Source organism: Solanum pennellii, chromosome 6 (genome assembly GCF_001406875.1).
Source record: "Solanum pennellii chromosome 6, SPENNV200".
Classification (NCBI taxonomy): domain Eukaryota; kingdom Viridiplantae; phylum Streptophyta; class Magnoliopsida; order Solanales; family Solanaceae; genus Solanum; species Solanum pennellii.
Window position 1 is genome coordinate 2,150,256 of NC_028642.1, and position 23,038 is coordinate 2,173,293.

Genomic DNA, 23,038 nt, shown 5'->3' on the forward strand with positions numbered 1-23,038 from the left:
ACCTTTGAAAATTAGTCAAATTGAATTTCGATAAGCGCAACATGACAAACATTTCCGGACGGAGGGAGTATTGATAATTATGTATTAATGGACTTTTCAAGTTTAGTGAAAAAGTTTAGATTAAAAATACTTTTTAATGTTTGGTAAGTCATGACAAATTTGTAGGACAACTCACAAAAATTTTATGAATTGACATGATTTTGTGTGTGTGTTCAATTGTTCAACAAAATTTTGCTAGATTAATATAACTTTGTGTTATCTGCATTTGACCTATCTTGTAATATTATTCAAATACAATTGGATGGACATGATTTATATTTGTGTTGTTCAACATGATATTCTTTGAATATGTGATTACATTTCGATTAAGCGACATTAAATTGAAGAACCATGATATTCAAAAATCAACGTGACTCAAACCTTCAGCCTTGAGCAAGCCTTACTTGTAGGGATTCATTTAAGAGAAAATGTTTTTTCTATCGAGGAATTTTATCTTTTCAGAACTTGAAACTCGAGAGATATTGTGACACGTTGAAATCTTTATTCTCATTTTGTAATTAGCATAATTTCATATAATCAAATCAAGTATGTTTATAAGTAGTCCTCTATGAGTTTAATTAATTTCATTATTTCGACATGAACTATACATATACATGTTAGAAATCACTAAAATTTCAACAAAAACAATTTATGAACCTACAATTTCATATTAAAATTGTAATGAGTTTCAAAAGTAACATATAAAAATTGAAAATTTTGAACTTAGCATATTTGTATGATATTTCATCTATCTTCTCGAAATTCTGAATCGACGCGCCTATTACATGACCCCCACCACTTGTCCCTCTCAAGTGCAAATTCATTGGAAAGAACTAAGAAGAAGGGGTTGCATGTGCATGAGCTTTGTTTTATGGAGCTTTCTCTTCTTTTCATGGCAGGATTTGGGAGCTAGCTAGGGTTTTGGCCTTTCTTATTAGGTTTTATTAAACATTACAAAATAATACTAATGCCTTTGAAATGAGAAAGTACCCCATCATCACAGCCTGACGTGGTGTAGCGGATAAGACTATTCCTCTCTTAATCAGGAGTCTCGAGTTAGAGTCTTGTGTATCGAAAAAATCTTGATAAAAAGCGTTTCTCCCGAAAGGGACGTGGTGTTGCGGATAAGACTACTCCTCTCTTAATCAAAAGTCTCGAGTTCGAGTCTTGTGTATCAAAAAATTCTTGATAGGGAACGCTTCCCCCGAATGGGGCCTACACAACGCAAATTCAAAATAGACAAGTTCTAATATGAATATCAAATACGGAATGAAAAACCCCGTAAAAGAGAAGAGAAAGTACCACATCAATTCATCATTCTTCCAACTTTGCTCTATACCCATTAGTGGCCAAACCCTAAAACCCAAAAAAAGTGATGAATAAAATAAAAAAGGACCCCAAAGAAATTATAGAAGATCAAAAAGAAGATCTGAGATAACATTATACTGATATTTATGTATGATTTGATGGGGATATGATTCATATGAAGAGACGGTATTCAGAATTTAAGCACGATCAATTTATTCAACTATCACAATTTCTATCTAGTATTGAATTCATTATATTTAAGACGTACATACTATTTAATAATAATTCTAACATTTTTTATATGTAAAATTATTTCTTTATCATATTAAATTCAGATAAACTCGATATTGGTTAATTATATATCTCTATTCTCGATCCCCACCAACCATCTTTGGCCAGCTAGGTAGTTGATCATTTTGGAGGCCAGAGCTATTACTTTTTGCATTATTATTTTCTTCCCTTTTTTAAAAAAAACAAATAAAAAATTATTATTATATGCACTAATAAAAAATATAGAGAAATTTTATACTATCAAATTTTATATACACTGATTTTTTACACTGGGAATGTAACGTAACATGTTATACATAATTACGTATCGTTTATTCTAGGCCACCAATCAATATAATGCAATATATTAACTAAACAGACAATTTGATTGTGTAAATATTTTTTAATTTCATAATTTTTTTTGGGGTCGGCTATATGAAGCAAGTGCGTAAGTGAGCAGATATTTTTAGTGGCTATTGTTAAGTTAAATATTTTAATGACAAAGGGATTAATATTTAAATAGAAAAAAAGTTTTGTTTTTGATGAAATGTATAATGAATTTGTTCACGCGCAAAATAAAATTAGAGAAATATAAAATATATTTCTGTCCGTCACTTATCTCAAAATACTTGTCGTCTTTAATACAATTTGTGATTATATTTATTTTTTAAGATTATAAATATATTAATTATGACACATAAAATAGAACAAAATTAAAAGCCTCTTAAAACATAAATAATACTTAATAAAGTAATAATTAAACATCCTTCTTAATTAGTATCTTATTAAGAAGCATGTAAGCGAAAAACACGAAAATAAATTTTGAAACGATATATATATATATATATATATAATTGCACTAATAATGTTAAGGTTTTTAATAGTATCAATATGTATCATAATTTTTATTATTTTTAGTTTTGTAATTTAGTGGACTATTGCTATTATATAGAAACGGCTAGAAGCAGACAGTCCGTCGATATATATGCTTCTAATCGAGGATATTTTTGAAAATTTTATACTTTTTATTGTTATTTGTTTATTTTATTTATCAATTTATTATATATTTAAAAAATATTATAAATCACAATAATAAATAACTTAAAATATTTAAAAGATGTATGATTAAAAATTTAATTGTCTTCCAAAATTCTATTAATGTCATAAATTCAGAAGGAAGGAGTAGCATATATTATTAAAAATTTACATTAAAACCCTGCATATTACAATAATTATCAATTTAAATATCTAAAAAATTATATAAACAATGAAAAATGTTAAATGGCCAGTAAATTTGGTCAACTAAAAGACTTTTTTTAATTTTAAAATAAATTGATCTTTTTTTATTTTTTAATTAAAAAGTGTTAAAGTTCAAAGGGTAAAAATGTTTTAAAATGTAAATTAACATAAAAAATAAATAGCATTCTTGCTAAATTTTTTTCCGTAACACAATTTGGTTAACTCTTCAAATTTTATGTATAACACGGAAATTGAGATTAGAAAAAATATATTAGTCCCGTGCTGACACGAACTTGTGTTTCTAATACTTCTTAGAAGCTTTAGGTGCCAATTTTGTCATTCTTTATTCAGCAGAAACTTTATAATTATTAATCAAATAAATACTATTTCTAGGTATCTAATAATTATCTATAAGACCCAAAAACTTTTTGAAGTTCCACTTGATCATAGTACCATGTTCTATTTAAAGTACTACAAGTTTTTAATTTGGAATTTTGTACAACATACATTCCCTCACTAACTTCAAAAATTTCTATTTATATATATATATATGTATATTTCCTCTTGTAGTTTTGTTGGTGTGAAGTTTCTCATTAAAACCTTATGGTAAAGATAAGAAACAAGTGGCATGAAATTCTTCTATTATAAAAAAATATTAGTTGTTTTGACAAAGTTTTGAAATGTTTGATATTTTTTAAGAAAAAAATAAGTTGATCAATTTTTTCATCCTACCAAATGAAAAATCTAAGTTTGTCCACCATTATTATTATTTATTTATTTTAGAGAAAATGGACAAAAAAACGCATTTAAATTAGGGCAACTTTTACATATAGCAAATAAAAAATTCATATTTATATACTATAACAAAGTTTGCATAATTGCGCTCCATAGCAAACATAGAAACTGTATAATTCGCTAAACATATACAGTTGAAGTACATTGTATAAAACAAAGTGTATAAACAAGAAAGAGAAAGACACTTGGGCAGAGAACTGTATAAAAACGAAGTGTATAAAACGAATTGTATTATTATAAGTATATAGAACGATTATATACAATTTGAATTTGTATAAAATGAGAAAGAGAGAAAGACAAAAGAGACTTGACAAGGAATATACAATTGAATCGAATTGTATAAAACGAGAAAGAGAGAAATTAGATACAATTTGAAAATTGTATAAAACGAGAAAGAGAGAAAGGCAAAGGAAACTTGGCAGGGGATTATTTTAATTGTATAATTATAAATGTATAGGACGAAAATATATGTACTTGCATGTGTATATACAATTTTCTCACGCTTTATACAAACAGAAATGCAATTTATACATTTCGCTTCTGTTTGTATAAGTGAGAAAGGCGAGGGTGGCGAGCGAGATTTGGGAGAGTGGCGAGAGAGATCTGGAAGAGGGGAGAGAGGGGAACAAAAATATATGTACTTATACAATTTTCTCTGCTTTATACAATTAGAAACAATTTTTATACACTTGTGTTTGTATAAAAAGTGAGGAAGCGAGCGAGAGATTGGAGGAGAGTGGCGAGCGAGAGATTTGGGAGAGAGGCGCCTGACAATTTTTTGCAAACGTTTGCTATGGAGCACAATTAAATCAAACCCTAGCTACTCCATTTATTTTAGGTTATTAGTTTGCTATTATATATAATTTTCCCTTTAAATTATTTTATTATTATGAATTTCATATTGGCTACCTGAATTATTACTTAATGATTAGAGAAATACATCTCAACTAACACTTGATCGTGTGTATACTTCACTCTTGACTCTTTATAGAAAAATTATTTCACGTAATATTATATTGTGATAAAAATTAAATAAATTATCATTAAGTTAAAAGTTGAAGTTAAAATTTTAAACTTATAACTAAGTAAATCAATTTAATTATTTTCCATCCCATTCAATATTTTCTTCTCCACCTTTTCAATCGTTAAAGATATTTTGATAAGTAAAATTTATAGTATTTTTTTTATTGGAAAAAGTTAAGTTTTTGCTGTGCTTTTGGAAAAGTGAATAATTTATAGCTTCTTCCAACAATAGAAAACTGTTTTTCAAAACAAAACAAAATATTAGCCAAATACTTTAATTTTTTTAAAAATAATTTTAAATAAGAAAAAGTACTTTTATCCTTTTAAAAATTGTCCAAATAAATGCTAAGTATCCTAATTAATTAATCATTAAATTATCTTTTTTAATTGCAAAAATAAAAGACTATATGATTAATTAATCATATAATTATTAAGTAGGCAACCCTACAAATCAATGTCTTCTCATTGGTCTTACAACTTCCCCTTTAGTCAATTAAATCATAGGCTAAGTAACCTAGTCCGGATTCAATTGAATTCATAATTTTAATAAAAAGTATAAATTATATAACAAAAAAATTATTTAAAATTATAAAATAATAAGCATCAACATAATTTTAAAATATAATTAACTCAATATTAAAATTTGAGAAGGTCGAACTCTTAATTTTAAATTTTAAATTTTAAATTTACTTTTAATTAAGAATGTGTTCGATATTATATAAAATAATTTTCAAAAAATAAGTTAATTAGTTTCTCTCGTGTGTGTATATTACGTAAATTAAAAAAAATTATTTTAAAAATATATGTATTTAATTTAGATAAATATTATCGGAGATTTAGTGAAAGTAGGAATAGAAATGTGGAGTTCTTGGAGAATGAATAGACAAAATATATCTAATATTATTTGTGGAAACTTATTTTTATACTTTCATTAAGAGAACCATTTTTTTTTTCATATTTTAGAATTTAATTTTCCTTTTCTTTTTTCAAATTTCTTATAAATAATCATGAAAAATCAAAAGATATTTCTGAAAAAAAATTTCTTCCTACAAATCCACCCTAAATATATATAAATGGAAATATTATAGAGCATATTTATATATTATGATGTTGATTTAAATTCATGATTACATTATTCTCTCACTCCATATACAAATTTAATTACATTATTTTAATTTAATCAATGATTTACTATTAAATTACTAGTCATCATAGCCAACACACAAATTCCAGATCATCCAACCTTTACATGACTACTTTAAGAAGAAAAAAGTTTGACAAAATTAACTATCTCGTGGTACGAGCGATAAGAAATAATAATTTTAAAATAAAATATATAATTATTTTATTTAAAAATTATTTATTTCATTATTTATATTATAATGATGACATGACCTATTTCATATATATAATGAAAAAATTTATCTCCTATTTTAACAAGGTAAATTAGTAATAAATTTTGCCATTGAGCTACCTAATTTGTTTGTCATTGATTTTTAAAGTACTATCTATTAATGTGAAAAATTAATCAAATGATTGATCTACATATGATTTTAGCTATAAAGTTCATCTATTGTTGATTCTTATTTTTCTCGTAATAACTATTCATGAGGAAACCTAATTAGCGATGAATTTTATCGTTTAGCTATAAAAATATTCGTTGTTAATTATTTTTTTGGTATTAACTATTCATGAGAAAATAGTTGTTAGAGTTCATGATTTGTCAAATGTTGTTCAATGTTAATTAGAAGCATGGTACTTGGCATTGCAACAAAATTAATATTATAATAATGAAATGATATATATATATATATATATATATATATATATGATGAAATAATTTATTAGTGTATGATTTTTAGTTGAAATTTAGTTCACTAATTTAAATATATTTTCTAAAGCCTAGGTACCACCCCCACTAAACTCTTTCTATACTTAAGCACTTAAATTATTGCATTAATATTAGTTTTATCTTCCCAAGTGGAAATTACTTTATTAAATAAGGTTAAAAGAAAAAAAGGAAAAGAAGATATAGCATGTGGTAATATGAGATATCTTTTTATCAGAAATTTTAAATTCAATTTTAACTTATTTAAAAGCGTTTCATTTGTTTGAATTTTATGCGGATACAAATTTAAACTAAGTAAATTTTAATATGAACATTAAACACTAACTAACAAAATAAAAAATATATCTCTTTAAATAATTTGAGAAAAGAAGAATCTTAATTTTAAAAATATTCATTTGTAGTTTTTGGATATGATTTTAATAAAATTATTTGTAAATTAATCTCTTGTAATAGGTCATTCAATTTTTATTTTTATTTCTTGTATTAACTACAAATTATTTAATGAATATGAATTGATAATTTTTAAAAAGTAGAATAAAAAAGCAAAAAGATTGCCGATTAAACTAACAACGATCGAGTTCTGACCTTCTGTTCACTCTTACCTTTCACATTTTGATTCTCGAGAGTTAAAATCTATTGAGCTTGACCAACATTTAAGATGTTTTTTTTTCTTATCATCATATTAATATGAGAAGGATTGCAATTTATTATAATATCTTTAGTATAATTTTTAAAATATTTAAATTTAAAATCACAAACTAATTGAATTCAATTTAATTTCCTAAAATTCATTAAATCAACTCTTATAAAATAAAACGTGATATGTAAAAATGAATAGGGGAGTATTAATTAGTAAAATGGTGATCCCATGTTACATTAGAAGCATGGTACTTGCCATAATATAATTAACCTACTCTAAAATGCTATTTTATCTACTATTAATTAGTGTATAATTTTGAGTTGAAATTAGTTGTTAGAGGTCATGATTAGTCAAATGGTTATCCCATGTTAATTAGAAGCATGATGCTTGCCATAATCATGCATAGCACTAATGCTATTTTTAGTCCACTATTAATGTATGATTTAAAAGTTGGACTTTAGTTTAATACTATTTTTAGTCCACTATTATTTTTAGTCCCATGTTTTAATATTAGTTTTAGCTTTCCCAAGTGGAAATTAATTTATTACTCCCTCAATCTCAGATTATTTATCGTGTTTTTCTCTTATAGGTCCTTTAAGAAGTACTTCATCCGTTTTAAAGTAGTTGTCACATTTTGCTTCTCGATCGAGAGTCAATTTGACTGATTTTTAATGCTAAATTAGATTTAAAAATTATACGAAAGATATTATAAATTACAATATTTCTCATTTCAATATGATGAAAAAACACACCTTAAAATTTTGATCAAAGTTCATATCATTTTAATTTACTCTATGAAAATTTCTGATAATTATTCTCATTTATGTCTTAAGATGTACTCCCTCAGTTTCAAAATCATTATTGCTTTAAAAATTTAAAACAATAATTAGTTCAAAGATTTTTTCCGATAGATCCTCGTATTATATTCTATTAAAAAAAAAAGAGCCTAAATTCCTTTTAGGATTGTTCCTGAAAAAATTAATCTTTAACAAAATCTCAATCATTTTCCCAGTGAAACATATATAGTCTAGGTCTCTAGGATATATAAGTTATGAGTTCATTCGAATTTAGTAATATCAATTCAAATCATATATATGTTCACAAACTTATAGATAAGTACATTATATTATAGATTTCGAATTAATATGTCAAATTGAGCTATGGTAGAAAAAATTGAAAACCAATAAATCGAAAAAATTAAGATTTAAAACTCGAATTTTTATATTTGAATCTTGAATGTGTTTAACTCAAGCTTTTTCCAAACCAAAGATAGTTATTTAACTTTTATATATATTAACAGTATATAAAGTATATATTGTATATTGATCGATTATAATGCTTTGTTTTTATATTTTCTAGATGATATATCAAACATGATATTATTGTAATTAATCGATCACATATATTACTATACACAATATAAACTCTTACTTAAATCTTGTGGTCGCATTCAATCTTAATCAAACAGATAAGGTGAATCTTCTCCTAAAATTATTAAATATTTTGATGGACCATTCCTTAAAAGAAAAATGTCTAAATGACCACAAACTTTGAACGTGATAAATTTGCATTTATATAATAGTATATGTATTTAATTTGCGGATTATATTATTTTAAAATTATTATTTTTGAATTAATTTATCCCACCTAAAATTGATATGAAATGATTCCAAAATTATCAATATAAAGTGGAATATTCAGAATTAAGTTTAAAATTATAAAATGTATATTGTGTTAACGAAACAAAGTATAAATTTAATACTAAAATATTTCATCTTATTCAATATACCAAAAACCAACCAAAATAGAGGGCATTTTATGCATCAATCAAATGCCACAATTACTCATGGAAAGTGACTAACTTGGGGTTTTTCTTGTGATTGAGTCTTATCATCTTCATCTCTTAGCTACCAAAAATAGACAAAAATCTTAAGACTAAATAATTTTTTTAAAAAGAAATTATATGCTATAATTGGGGGTGGGTGGTTCTTTTTTGGGAGTATGTGCAATAAATCTATATTGATGTAACTTAGTTGACTATGAGGGGGACAACATTTTTATTATTATTTTCTAACGAAAATCATTTTTTTTATATTATCAGATCATTTATTAAGTTTATTATTCAAGTTAAACATATATACTTGCACTCTTGATTTTAATTGTGTATATTTTTACTTTCTCTTTAGTTTATTTTTTTAAAATCTCGCAAAATTCATTACTTAAACCACTGGTAGAGGATATAACATATACTCTAATAATTCAATCAAACTCAACATTTTCGTAATAGTTCTTAAATAGAAAGATAAAAATAATGCATTTTTTTTATTTGATGTGACACAACGTATAATACAAGAGGATAGAATACAATAAGCTAGATTATAGAGAGCTTGTTGTGCTCAAAAGCGATGATGATAGAGAACTTCTTGTGCGTAAAAGCGATGATGATGATAGAGAACTTCTTGTATTTATCTTCTTAAAATTCTGAATCTACATCGAAATAAAATTTTAAATTCTATTGCAAAGTCAATGATGATGTGCATGTAACTTGGTTTCATAAATATGAACATATGATTTTCTTTCTATTGTCACCTAGTAAAAACACAAGAGAATATAAAACCTTATTGGTTTGTTCAAACTTAGAGAAGGACCATTTACAAGACATTTAATTATTTGACTTAGTCAGGTGAAATTCACAAGGTTTAGCACATTTTAGGACCATAAATAGAAGTGCCAAGTGTACTTAGCCAATTTTGATTGGTATCGACATGCTTCTATGACAAAATGCACATACATTTATGAGTTCGAGATGTTATTATCTGATTTTTGTTCACTAGTTCCCTCACTTAGATTGATCTTTATCACAGAATTGTATCGGTTATTACTGTACTAACTTGAGATAGACACTTTAACTTGACCTTCACGGGGAGTTGAACACCCCAACTTTCATTATGACCATCTAGACACTTCAACTCGACAAAGGTGTGTTTCACAAACACCTTAACTTTGAAAATGCACATCTAGACACCTTTCTCAAAGTTGATGTCTTTCTAGGGCCAACTTAAACCAGGTTAAGGCTTCTAGATATGCATTTTCAGCACAAAATTGAGGTATTTAATTGCCAGCTGAGGCCAAGTTTAGGTGTTTATCTGTGTTAAACACATATTCCATTAGTTTAGGATCTAATTAAGTATCTTCCCTTGAGTTTCAAATTACCATTCGTCCATAATTTGGTCCTTAGATTCATTTATTTTGGTGCATCAAGATACATGTATGGAGTCAAAATTAAGTGTAATTTATTCTAGATACATTGTATCCAAGTGAATTCGCATGTATATAACTCTCTCGCTCGCCTCTCTTATATATCTACATGTCAGTCCCTAATACATATATCTAGTATGATTCACATATAACCTAAAATACAAAGATTCTTCCTTGCTCCCTCGCTCACCTTTCTCATTATATACATGTATCTAATTCGAAATCTGATGTGAAGTTATTAATTAGTAAAACCAATATGTAATTATTTCAAACAAAGAGATTTAATAAATAAATACGGTAGAAATGCTTATATAATTAAATAATTTTCTCATGTTTTATGTCAACTTAATATCTTGAATCCGCGTCTTACTTTATGCAGAGAGTTGATTCTAACATGAACAAGGAAATTTCCAAAACAAAAACAAATTGGCAAGTGGTATGAGTCATTCACACTAAATATTTGAACTCATTCATTAATATTTGATTTGTACACTGGGCCTGTAATCCAAAATTCTTGTTGTGAAATTAGTGAATAGTGGTCCAGTAATGGACCAAAATTCAAACCATAATTTGATCATGTGAAAATCTCATGGGGCTGGCTCAATGTACAATTACATTTTTTCAACAATTACAGCTTATACTATATGGAGTTTGCAAAATATCTCAAGTATTAATTACAACTTGATTATACATGTTTAACATAAGTTTTTTTTTCCATTTTTTTTGGTCTTTATACCACAGGTCAACTATGACTAGGATTGCGTGTTCTGATTGTTTTTCGGATCGAAGAAATTACAATTCAGATCCAATTTGAAGTATCATATTTCTATCAGAACTACTCACGTGTTTGTGTTTCCTACCTGAACTATCATCGACTTTTATTAAAGCACAATTTTGACTGGTACATGATGGTGTGTGGTAATACTCTTTCCTTTTTGTTCAAAAATGGTGTCAAATGGCACCCCACATGGATAATTAAAGGAGTTAATTGGATTTTAATAAAAAATCAAGATATAGTGATAAAAACACATCTGAGATATCATTTCTTTTGCGGTTTTCCTATTTGAACTATCATGTGTTTGTGTTTCCTACTCGAACTATTAATAGTTATTTATCAAAACACGCATCTAATTCACGAGTCAATCGCTATATGCACGAAAGTTTATGGGCAAATTAAGTTGTCAATTGTATTCAAACACTTGTGTTGAATGCCTTGAATCGGACCCGTTACAAACAGAAAGGACGGGGGTCTCGCTGCCCGGTCAGCGAGTCGGGGGGTCCAGGGGGGCGACGCGCCCCCTGGCCTGGGGGTCTGGGGGGGCGGAGACGCCCCCGGCCCGACGGTATACAATGTTATTGTATTGGGCCCTTAATTATCTGTTAATTCTGTATGTTGGGCCCAAGCCTGTTAGGGCGTAGCTTAGCACTATATATAGACGCTATGGCAAACCCTATTCCGTAATTCTGTTCTTGCCTCTCCTTAATAAAACTGCTCTCCCTCTTCCCGTGGACGTAGCCAATTTATTGGTGAACCACGTAAATCTGTTGTCTTATTTTTCGCGTTTATATTTTCTCGTATTATCACAAATTCCGCATAACAACTTGATTTAGTCAGCTTCTAAATGTGTTTTGATAAATAGTTAGTGATAATTCGAGTGAAAATGCAAATACCTATTAAAGTATGAAACTAATAAAAAAAATAATTCTTCAACTATGCTTTTAACCATTATCTCAATAAAGTATTCATGCAAACGATGACACCATATTATCAAGGAAAAATGCAATAAATAATATCATTATAAAAGGTATTCTAACAATGACTTAGTAAACTAGCATTAGATATATGAACTAATATCTTGTGAGATTCGAACATGCAAACGCTGGATCATTTAAGGTATCTGAAATCACTAGGCTACAGTAGCTTGTTGTGTCAAAGGGTATTCCGAGTATGTTATTTAATCACTTCATATATCATTTTACTTGTATATACGATATTTTTTTGCCGATAAAAGGTGTGTAAATTAGACACCCTGACAACCACGTAGCTCTGCAACAACACACATATCAATACTTTATAACTATTAGATTATTCGTAACAAGCAAAAAGAAGAGATAAGTTACAGTTTTCATCATGTTTTCATCTAAAAATGTCATCCTCTGTGGTGGTGCGTTTGAAACCATCAAGCATCTCCAATAGCACCACAAATCTACCTATTTCCCAGTCATTAAGAAGATACAACAACTACCAGTGTAGTCAAAGGCGCGTTTAAGCCCTGAAGCGAGACTCAAAATGTGTTGAGCACTTCGCGTCACTTTATATGCGTTTCAACACAAGACCACAGAGCGAGAGAGAGCCTTCGCTTAGCCCTGCTTAACTGTACCCTCCTATCGTACCTACATAGCCTTTCCTTCAGTTATATCCAGTTTCAGTTCTAAGGCAGTGACACTAAAAAATTGATATTTCACTTTATCATAAAGATTTTCAATTTCTTTGGTCATATTTATAATTCATGCTTATAATTAATTATTAGTCTTGAACTAAACATATATAGATTTGTATTTTTTCTCCCCTTGCGCCTTTTTTCATTAATGCTCACACGTTATTATCACTTTGCACTTAAAGGCCCACGTACCTTAGAGCATTTTTGCGCTTTTTGCCTTTGATAACACCGACGACAACAGCATACCCAATGAAATCCCAAAAGTAGGGTCTGGTGAAGGTAGAGTATACACAAACCTTATCACTACCTCATGGAGGTAGTGAGGCTCGAGTTCAAAAGTGCAGCTAGAGGGAACTATACGGTTGAAAGATAGCAAACACAAAATATATGAAATTGGAGACTGAAAGAAAGTTAAAGCTATACATTATAAAGCAGAATTCCACACTACCTTTTTAATCTCTCCAGCATGAGAGAACAGATCATACACTTTCTCCTCTGTTGTGTAGAAAGACATGTTCGCTACGCAAAAAGTTATCAACCTTAACAACGCATTAAAACGTTCTGTAATCCATAAGTCCTTCCAAAATAGTATTTTGTTACACGCACCCACCTCATAACATGAATTCTTTGCTAGTCTAGGCCAAAGATTCCTTATAGCTCTCCAAATATGTAATGGGGACATGGACAATTCAGCTTGTAGCACCATGTCCATGTCTTCAGCAGTGACATACTTCGGAATATGTCACTCGTTAGGCCTCCCAATATAATGGATTTGAAGGAGTGAAAGTCACTTGACTCTAAGGAGAGGGGGTAACTTTCGCCTATCTATAAGGACAGTTGGAGTTGACGGTCCTAGTTTTGTTAAAGTAAGAGCCCTTCCTGGAATGCCTTCAGTGCCTCGAGAACTTGCACATTAAAGGAAGGAATGAAGGCCAACATGCTGAAATGGGAGTACAAGGCCTCTGGTGGAAGAGACAGTTACGGACAGAATGGAGCCAAGCGCGGTCCATGAAGGTCACGTATGGGTCATACGAGGGAACCTTTACATGGGAGCAAAAGGAAACCTGAAACAGTATGCTGTACAAGACAGTCTATGTGGACTGAGAATGTCACATGCTGTCTGTATAAACCATCGCGGGCAAAGTACTTTGCTCCATTTGCATTGTTCAGTTGCCACTTTGGGGCATATTTTCTATAGACATCTTAGGTCAACTACGAAGGGAACTACGTCTGAGTGAAACTTAGAGATGAAAGTATTCTTTCCTTTCTCGACGGTGACTAAGACAAAGCTCATAAACTTATTATCCTAGGTCATAACAAGTTGATGGGACCCCCTTTTTTACGTCCCTATGTTCCCCGTGTGGCGACATAGGGGCGGAAAAATGAAAGAGTGAGATGGGGTTTAATCAGAACTACCAGAAAACTAATAGTGAAAATTAAGCAAAACAAGTAACCAATACCTTATCATCTCTGAGCAAAGCAAAAATTTGGTCTCAGCATTGAAAACAAATTCAATTAAAGGAAGACAAACAATAAGGGTAAATTTCAATGCTGACCTCCAGAAGTTGTTTCTCGGTACTGACGTGGAGATAATGAGACACTCTATCCTTCTCATTCTTCAAGATCACTAATATGTTGGCCTGATTATGATAAGATGTGTTGCTCGGACTCTCCAAAAATACTGGAGCATTCATGTCGAATCCTTCAAAATTGCATTACTTTAGAGGATCCGACATGCACTGTATGCATATTTTTTGAAGAATATGAAGTTCTGAACAACATAGACCATAAGAGAGAAAGTTAATGCTTCTTACTGTAGAATTGATGTATTCATCAAGTGCTTCCTTGTACTTATCATACAGCTGCGAAGCGTAACTGTAAGAAGGCAGTTTCCCATAACACATATTATATACAAGTCTACTCTTCAAATTAAGGAGAAGCTTCATCCTGGGGGCGGATGTAGCCTTTCGGCTGCAAGACTTTCAACACCGTTTTTATATATATGTAAAAAGCTACTAAAATCTCAAAAAATAATATCAGACTTGAACTCATTGTTTTATCATTACAACAAATGTTAAGGATACGTGTATAACATCATGTACTCGTAACCCCTGAATGATTCTGTCTGTCCTTACAGAATTCTCTTTGCTTTTTCGATACCATCCTTCCTCAAATAAAAAACCACAATATTACAAGCGATAATAGAGGAAAAAAGAAATTCCGTGCCAACTACTAATACCAATGCCATTTTTACTTTCAAGAAAAATAGCATCAACTATACGCAGGTGTAGGCAAAAAGCAGCAACTTCCAAGAGTGTCAATAAAGTGGATTTAGAACAATGAGGTCGTTCAAATCTCAGGAAAGGCAAAAAGCTAAGTTAAACAGTTGCAAATATTAATTACTAACAATTAATTCGGTTACATAAAAGGGGATTTCAAACACAAAAATGTTCAAGGATCATAAAAGTGTTTACCTAAGAGAAAGAGTCGAAGAAAAGCCCTAGAGATAGTCCGCAAAATCTCCCAAATTGAATTCTCTCGTTTTCCAAAAACTGAATAATGATAAAATAAGACGGCTGAACTATTTATAGTCTAAAATAAAGCACGTGATTCAAACCTAGATTCCAGGTCCACGCACGTGCGCAGACCTGTTCCCTCTCTGAAAATTTCGAACTATTTGTAAAAGCACCTTGAATTCAATTTTACAAATTCTGTTTATATAAAGATGTTTAATTAGTATATTACCAAAAAAGAGCATGGTTATAAGGGATAATTTTACAAACAGTCTTGTAACTTATTGTAGTTGAATTCAATTGAACATACAATAGTCAATTTTTGAATCACAAAAAAGTGGATTGCGCGATGGAAGCGCGTCACAGAGTTGGATCAAGCTATTCGAAATATGCAGAGAGGGAATAGGTCCGCGCACGTGCACGGACCCGGACTCTAGGTTTGAATCATGTGTTTTATTTTAGACTATAAATAGTTCAGCCGTCTTATTTTATCATTATTCAGTTTTTGAAAAACTAGAGAACACAATTTGGGCGATTTTGCGGACTATCTCTAGGGCTTTTCTTCTACTCTTTCACTTAGGTAAATCCTTGAACATTATTGTGTTTGAAATTGGTGCATGCTACAACCCTGGAATATTTCCCGAATTGTGAAATCCCCTTTTTTGTAACCGATATAATTGTTAGTAATTAATATTTGCAACTGTTTAAATTAGTTGATATAAAAAAAATTCAGTATCTGTTGATTTGAAGTCCTATGGGTAACTCCTTCTAGAAGGCTTGGACACAGGGGGAGAAATCGCGTAGTTTTTTTGCCTTCCCTAAGATTTGAACGACCTCATGATTCTCAATCCACTTTATTGACACTCTTGGATGTTTTTTTTTACTGAAGACGGTGGATTGCAGTTTGTAAAATTCAACATACCTGGATACAAAAGGAAAGAAGTGACCCTAACTCTTTCTTCAAGTTATCACAAATGATTCCATACATTTTCTCGACATATGCTGTTAGCTGTTGTTTGAAAAGCAGAGCTGGGTATTTTGCTAGAACCTGGTGCACTACTCCAGTAAGATTGATGTCAGAAGAGGACGAGCGAAATCCCTGAAAACAACAACAGCAAAATCAGTTAGTACATACATGGGATACACTAGATTTGAGGCGATATGAAGAGCAACTTGATTATCTCACCAAAGTTTCGCGGGTGTGGGATACTTTAACCCAACTTCACTTAAGAGGTGATGTATCCACATAATCTCACGTGTGGATTGTGTAATAGCACTATACTCGGATTCTGCACTGGATCGAGATACAACATTTTGTTTCTTACTTCTCCATGACACCAAGTTTCCACCCACAAAGACACAATAGTCAGTAGTAGGCCTTCTATCAATCCAGCCCAATCGGCATCTACAAAACACTCAATGCGAGTATGTCCATTGTTGCTATATACTATGCCAAGTCTAGGGGCGCCTTTCAAGTAACACAATATTTGCTCCAAAGCTGCACAATGTTTTACTGTAAGCGTGGTCATGAACTGACTAACAACACTAACTGCAAAAGCAATATCCAGACGAGTTATAGTTTAATTTCCCAACTAATTTCCTGTACCTCTCTGGATCATTAAAGGGATCACCATCATCTTTTGTTAGCTGCATATTTGGAGCCATTGGAGTATTACAAGGCATGGCTATTGACTTTCCAGTTTCCTCAAGAAGGTCAAGGATATACTTCCTTTGAGATAAAAATGTTCCCTTCTTACTCCTACTTCTATTCTCAAGAACTATTTCAGCTGTCCCAAGTCTTTCGTGTGAAATATCGAATGCAAGAAAGACTTGAGAGAGGATATTCCTGCATAATCACTATCAGTGATGAAAATGTCATCAACATATACAACAAGAAGAATAATGTCAGTTGTTGATTGTTGAGAATATAATAAATCAGTTAGCTACTTTTAGGATTTTAAAATTATTTTATTAGAGTCCTATGTGACTTGAATATAAGAGTTAGTTCTTTTATTTATTATTTGAATTTTACTGATAAATGTAACTCTTTTGATCATTGATAAAATAATCCCCTTTGCTAATACTGCAGTATTTTTTCTGTCGAAGTCTTTCCCTATTCTTTTCTTCATTTCATTATTAAAAAACCAAAAATTGGTATCTTGAGCCTTCTTCTTGAGAGACCCGTGAGTAGAAAAATGGATTCTGAAAATAGTTTTCACGAATGACTCCTCCTATTTTTGATGGTGAGAATTATCAACTATGGGATGTGAGAATGGAAAATTACTTGGAGGCTCTTGATCTTTGAAAGCCATGGAAGAGAATTATGAAATCAATCCGCTTCTAAATAATCCCACCGCGGCCCAAATCCAGAGTCACAGGGAAAAGAAAACCATTAAGTCAAAGGCAAAAGCAACTTTGTTTGTTGATGTTTCGACAACTGTTTTCACGAAATCAAGACTCTCACATCACCAAAAGATATTTGGAATTATCTGAAGAAAGAATATGATGAAGATGAAAGAATACGAGGAATGAAGGTATTAGATTTAATGAGGGAATTCGAATTCCAGAGAATGAAATAGTGAGAAACAGTCGAGGAATACTTTGATAGATTGATTGGTATTGTCAACAAGGTAAGATTACTAGGTACTGAATTTAAAAATACAAGAATTGTTGAAAAAATTCTTGTTACAGTGCCCGAAAGATATGAAACATGTTTAACTACCTAGGAAAACACACAAGATCTGTCCAAAATTACTTTGGCAGAATTGTTAAATTCGTTGCTGGCACAGGAACAACGGAGACTTATGAGGCAAGATGGAATGGTTGAAGGAGAGTTAGTAGTCAGCCACGAAACTCAAAGTAAGGGTAAATTTTTGAAAAATTACCCACCTTGTCAGCACTGCGGAAAAGATTGACATCCTTCATATTAATGTTGGAAAAGACCAGATGCACAATGCAACATCTGCAAACAACTTGGTCATGAAGTTGTAATTCGCAAAAATAAATTTCAAAAAGATGAAACAGCTGTCTAAATTTGATTTTTGGATAATTGATAATGGTTGTACAAATCATATGACATATGAAAGAAATCTTTTAAAGAGTTTATTCTTATGAAAAACTAGTTATGAACACGTGTTTCGCACTTGAGTCCTCTAAACACATTATTACGATATGAATTATATATGTCAAAATCACATTGTGATGATTATCACAAACTATTTTTTAAAAACACACAATTTAAAATAGATAATATTGTATGTCAGATGATTAGACAATCGATTAATCTACAAGATTTGAACAACACACCTTGATTGGGTAATTAAAATTGAAACCAAATTAAAATTTTAATGATATTAGGTCCAAACATGTGATATATTAATGTAAACTAAAATGATTAAATCATTCTGATTTTATTGCAGAAGGAAATTTCTACATATGTAACACACGATAGTTATCCGCATTATATCATCAAATCATGACTTTTGAACTTTTAAAAATATATACAAGGAGTGATTCATATCTATACACACATATATATATACACACACTAGAGAGGCAGCACGGGCCGAACATATAAGTAGATTTGTTCTCCGCAAATAAGAAAGTGTGCTAAATATTATTCAGATATATAACACATAAATTGTAAGGGAACAATTTATTCAAGTTATGTGGATGTATTAATGAGAGGTATGATCAAGTAAGCAGAGACATAAAGTCTATTGACTCTAGCATATGCAAACTATACACAATGTCACCAAATCACCATATAGTAGGACTAAAAAAATGTTAGCACAACTCGTGCTCAAAGTTGTTACGAATATTCTGCATTTACAGTTTATCATTCATATTGTATTGGTGTCAACAACTTCTGAACAATCCAATGTACTATGGAGAAAATCAACTCACTATATGTTGTTCCTGAAAATTATTGAAAAGTGAATACAACAAAAATAAGTCAACAAAAGTTTCTGTTAAAGTCTATCAATTTCACTATTTTCCCAAATAGAGGATATAGACAACAAAAAGTAAGTAATTCTTTTAAGAGTCGATCCCTTCTTTATCTGCTTGAACAAGTCATGTTTTTGTGTGACCTACAATTACCTTTTAGAGTACACATCTGCTCAAGCCATCTCTTGGCGAAATTGGGATAGAAGTGAGACACAATCTCTATTGAAGATAAATTCACAAGAAGGTAATTTATCGATAGATTTATTTTGGCTACCAGGAAGCCATCGTAAGATATTACATATATAATTTTTTTTCTTTTCCTCCTAAAGATCATTGTACTTTAGTATGCTATTTGTTTTACAAAGCTCAACAAAAATGCTATTTAAATTACTGCACTTAGACATTGTAGCTTCTATATCTAACAAAATGATAAGAACCTTATAAGTTCAAGCAAATTAAAGATAATGATACAAAGGAATGGGTCAGACGTGCTTTGACATTATCCTTACCTTTAACATTAATAATTTGAGTGCCTGACTTAGATAAAAACATGTTATAGCTACGTTTTATCCTTTCATTTCAGTTTACTACTCGTAACTTAAGATTTTCAATTCAATAAAGAAATAGTTGAACAAGAATTTTTTAAAGCAAAACTTGTCCCACATGCATAATCACATAAAATCTGAAAACTTCTTTATAGGAATTATGTGTGTCAAAAATACAGAGAACACCTCATTAAGGAAATGAATATCACCTAAATCATTTCCAAACATCATTAATCTCTTACTTTATGATCATCCTCTCAATTATAGCATATTGTAATTATGAAGACGATAAGGTATCATGTTTTGGTTTCGTCTCCCAGACTGCTAATATATCAAAAGTTGCAATTCAAACAATACAAAAATAACAGAAGAAATTTATATCATACTAAAAGCATAACTTCTATCTAAGAATAACTACTAAATACTAATATAACATCATCCAAAATAGAACAGTATGGTTCCCTACAAATATTAAAAGCTTGAAAAAAGGGTGTAAAATTGTACTTGTAGGCTCGAAAATTAGAGAATCTGAAATCAATCATTTTTCTTGGTTTTTCTTGATCACTTACCTCACTCGGCAGTATATTTGTTAAAGGGAGTAAGGATCCAAAAGTTCTAATTGGCAAGTATATCGTACATTTTTGAATCACAAAGGAGTCAAATATAATAGTACACATAGTATCTATTAATACAAATTTATTTCCCTTCTTACTCCTACTTACTTCTATTCTCAAGAAGTATTTCAGCTGTCCCAAGTCTTTCGAGTGAAATATCGTATGCAAGAAAGACTTGAGAGAGGATATTCCTGCATAATCACTATCACTGATGAAAATGTCATCAACATATACAACAAGAAGAATAATGTCAGTTGTTGATTGTTGAGAATATGTCTCAAGATATTGCAGTAATAAATCAGTTAGCTACTTTTAGGATTTTAAAATTATTTTATTAGAGTCCTATGTGACTTGAATATAGGAGTTAATTCTTTTATTTATTATTTGAATTTTACTGATAAGTTAGTAGCATATTTTTCTATTTTTTAGTTAGAAATTATATCTATAAGTGTAACTCTTTTGATCATTGATAAAATAATCCCCTTTGCTAATACTGCAGTATTTTTTCTGTTAAAGTCTTTCCCTATTCTTTTCTTCATTTCATTATTAAAACACCAACAATTGGTATCTAGAGCCTTCTTCTTGAGGGACCTGTGAGTAGGAAAATGGATTCTGAAAATAGTTTTTCACGAATGACTCCTCCTATTTTTGATGGTGAGAATTATAAACTATGGGATGTGAGAATGGAAACTTACTTGGAGGCTCTTGATATTTGGAAGTCATGGAAGAGGATTATGAAATCAATGCCAAATAATCCCACCGCAGCCCGAATCCAGAGTCACAAGGAAAAGAAAACCATTAAGTCAAAGGCAAAAGCAACTTTGTTTGTTGATGTTTCGATAACTGTTTTCACAAAATCAAGACTCTCACATCACCAAAAGATATTTGGAATTATCTGAAGAAAGAATATGATGAAGATGAAAGAATACGAGGAATGAAGGTATTAGATTTAATGAGGGAATTCGAATTCCAGAGAATGAAGTGAGAAACAGTCGAGGAATACTTTGATAGATTGATTGGTATTGTCAACAAGGTAAGATTACTAGGCACTGAATTTAAAGATACAAGAATTGTTGAAAAAATTCTTGTTACAGTGCCCGAAAGATATGAAACATGTTTAACTACCTAGGAAAACACACAAGATCTGTCCAAAATTACTTTGGCAGAATTGTTAAATTCTTTGCTGGCACAGGAACAACGGAGGCTTATGAGGCAAGATGGAATGGTTGAAGGAGCGTTAGTAGTCAGCCACGAAACTCAAAGTAAGGGTAAATTTTTGAAAAACTACCCACCTTGTCAGCACTGTGGAAAAGATTGACATCCTTCATATTAATGTTGGAAAAGACCAGATGCACAATGCAACATCTGCAAACAACTTGGTCATGAAGTTGTAATTCGCAAAAAATAAATTTCAAAAAGATGAAATAGCTGTCTAAATTTGATTTTTGGATAATTGATAATGGTTGTACAAATCATATGACATATGAAAGAAATCTTTTAAAGAGTTTATTCTTATGAAAAACTAGTTATGAACACGTGTTTCGCACGTGAGTCCTCTAAACACATTATTACGATATGAGTTATATATGTCAAAATCACATTGTGATGATTATCACAAACTATTTTTTAAAAACACACAATTTAAAATAGATAATATTGTATGTCAGATGATTAGACAATCAATTAATCTACAAGATTTGAACAACACAACTTGATTGGGTAATTAAATTTTTTAGAACCAAATTAAATTTTAATGATATTAGGTCCAAACATGTAATATATTATTGTAAACAAAAATGATTAAATCATTCTGATTTGATTGCAGAAGAAAATTTCTACATACGTTACACACGATAGTTATCCGCATTATATCATCAAATCATGACTTTTGAACTTTTAAAAATATATATAAGCAGTGATTCATATATATACATACATATATATATACACTAGAGAGGCAGTACGGGCTCAACATATAAGTAGATTTGTTCTCCGTAAATAATAAAGTATGCTAAATATTATTCAGATATATAACACACAAATTGTAAGGGAACAATTTATTCAAGTTATGTGGATGTATTAGTGAGAGGTATGATCAAGTAAGAAGAGACATAAAGTCTATCGACTCTAGCATATGCAAACTATACACAATGTCACCAAATCATCATATAGTAGGACTAAGAAAATGTTAGCACAACTCAGTGCTCAAAGTTTTTACGAACATTCTGCATTTACAATTTATCATTCATATTGTATTGGTGTCAATAACTTCTGAACAATCCAATATACTATGGAGAAAATCAACTCACTATAAAATATTGAAAAATGAATACAGCAGAAATAAGTCGACAAAAGTTTCTGTTAAAGTCTATCAATTTTACTATTTTCCCAAATAGAGGATATAGACAACAAAAAGTAAGTAATCCTTTTAAGAGTCATTCCTTCTTTATCTGCTTGAACAAGTCATGTTATTGTGTGACCTACAAATACCTTTTAGAGTACACATCTGCTCAAGCCATCTCTTGACGAAATTGGGATAGAAGTGAGACACAATCT

General features: G+C 30.2%; 1 long non-coding RNA gene across 9 annotated transcripts; it reads right to left on the reverse strand.

The window, feature by feature from the left end:
- Positions 1 to 12,488: 12,488 nt before the first annotated feature.
- LOC107023812 lies at positions 12,489 to 18,655 on the reverse strand. Of its 9 annotated transcripts, none has more exons than XR_003578856.1 (7): positions 18,265 to 18,655; positions 17,660 to 17,715; positions 16,982 to 17,232; positions 16,562 to 16,873; positions 14,947 to 16,474; positions 14,677 to 14,779; positions 12,489 to 14,564 (listed from the first exon to the last, which is right to left on the reverse strand). It is a non-coding gene; the product is annotated as an uncharacterized LOC107023812 (long non-coding RNA). The 9 variants fall into 9 exon arrangements; XR_003578858.1 differs by having other exon boundaries at positions 16,982 to 17,221; positions 18,265 to 18,654; XR_003578857.1 differs by lacking the exon at positions 18,265 to 18,655 and having other exon boundaries at positions 12,489 to 12,815; positions 14,419 to 14,564; positions 17,660 to 17,992.
- Positions 18,656 to 23,038: the final 4,383 nt, after the last annotated feature.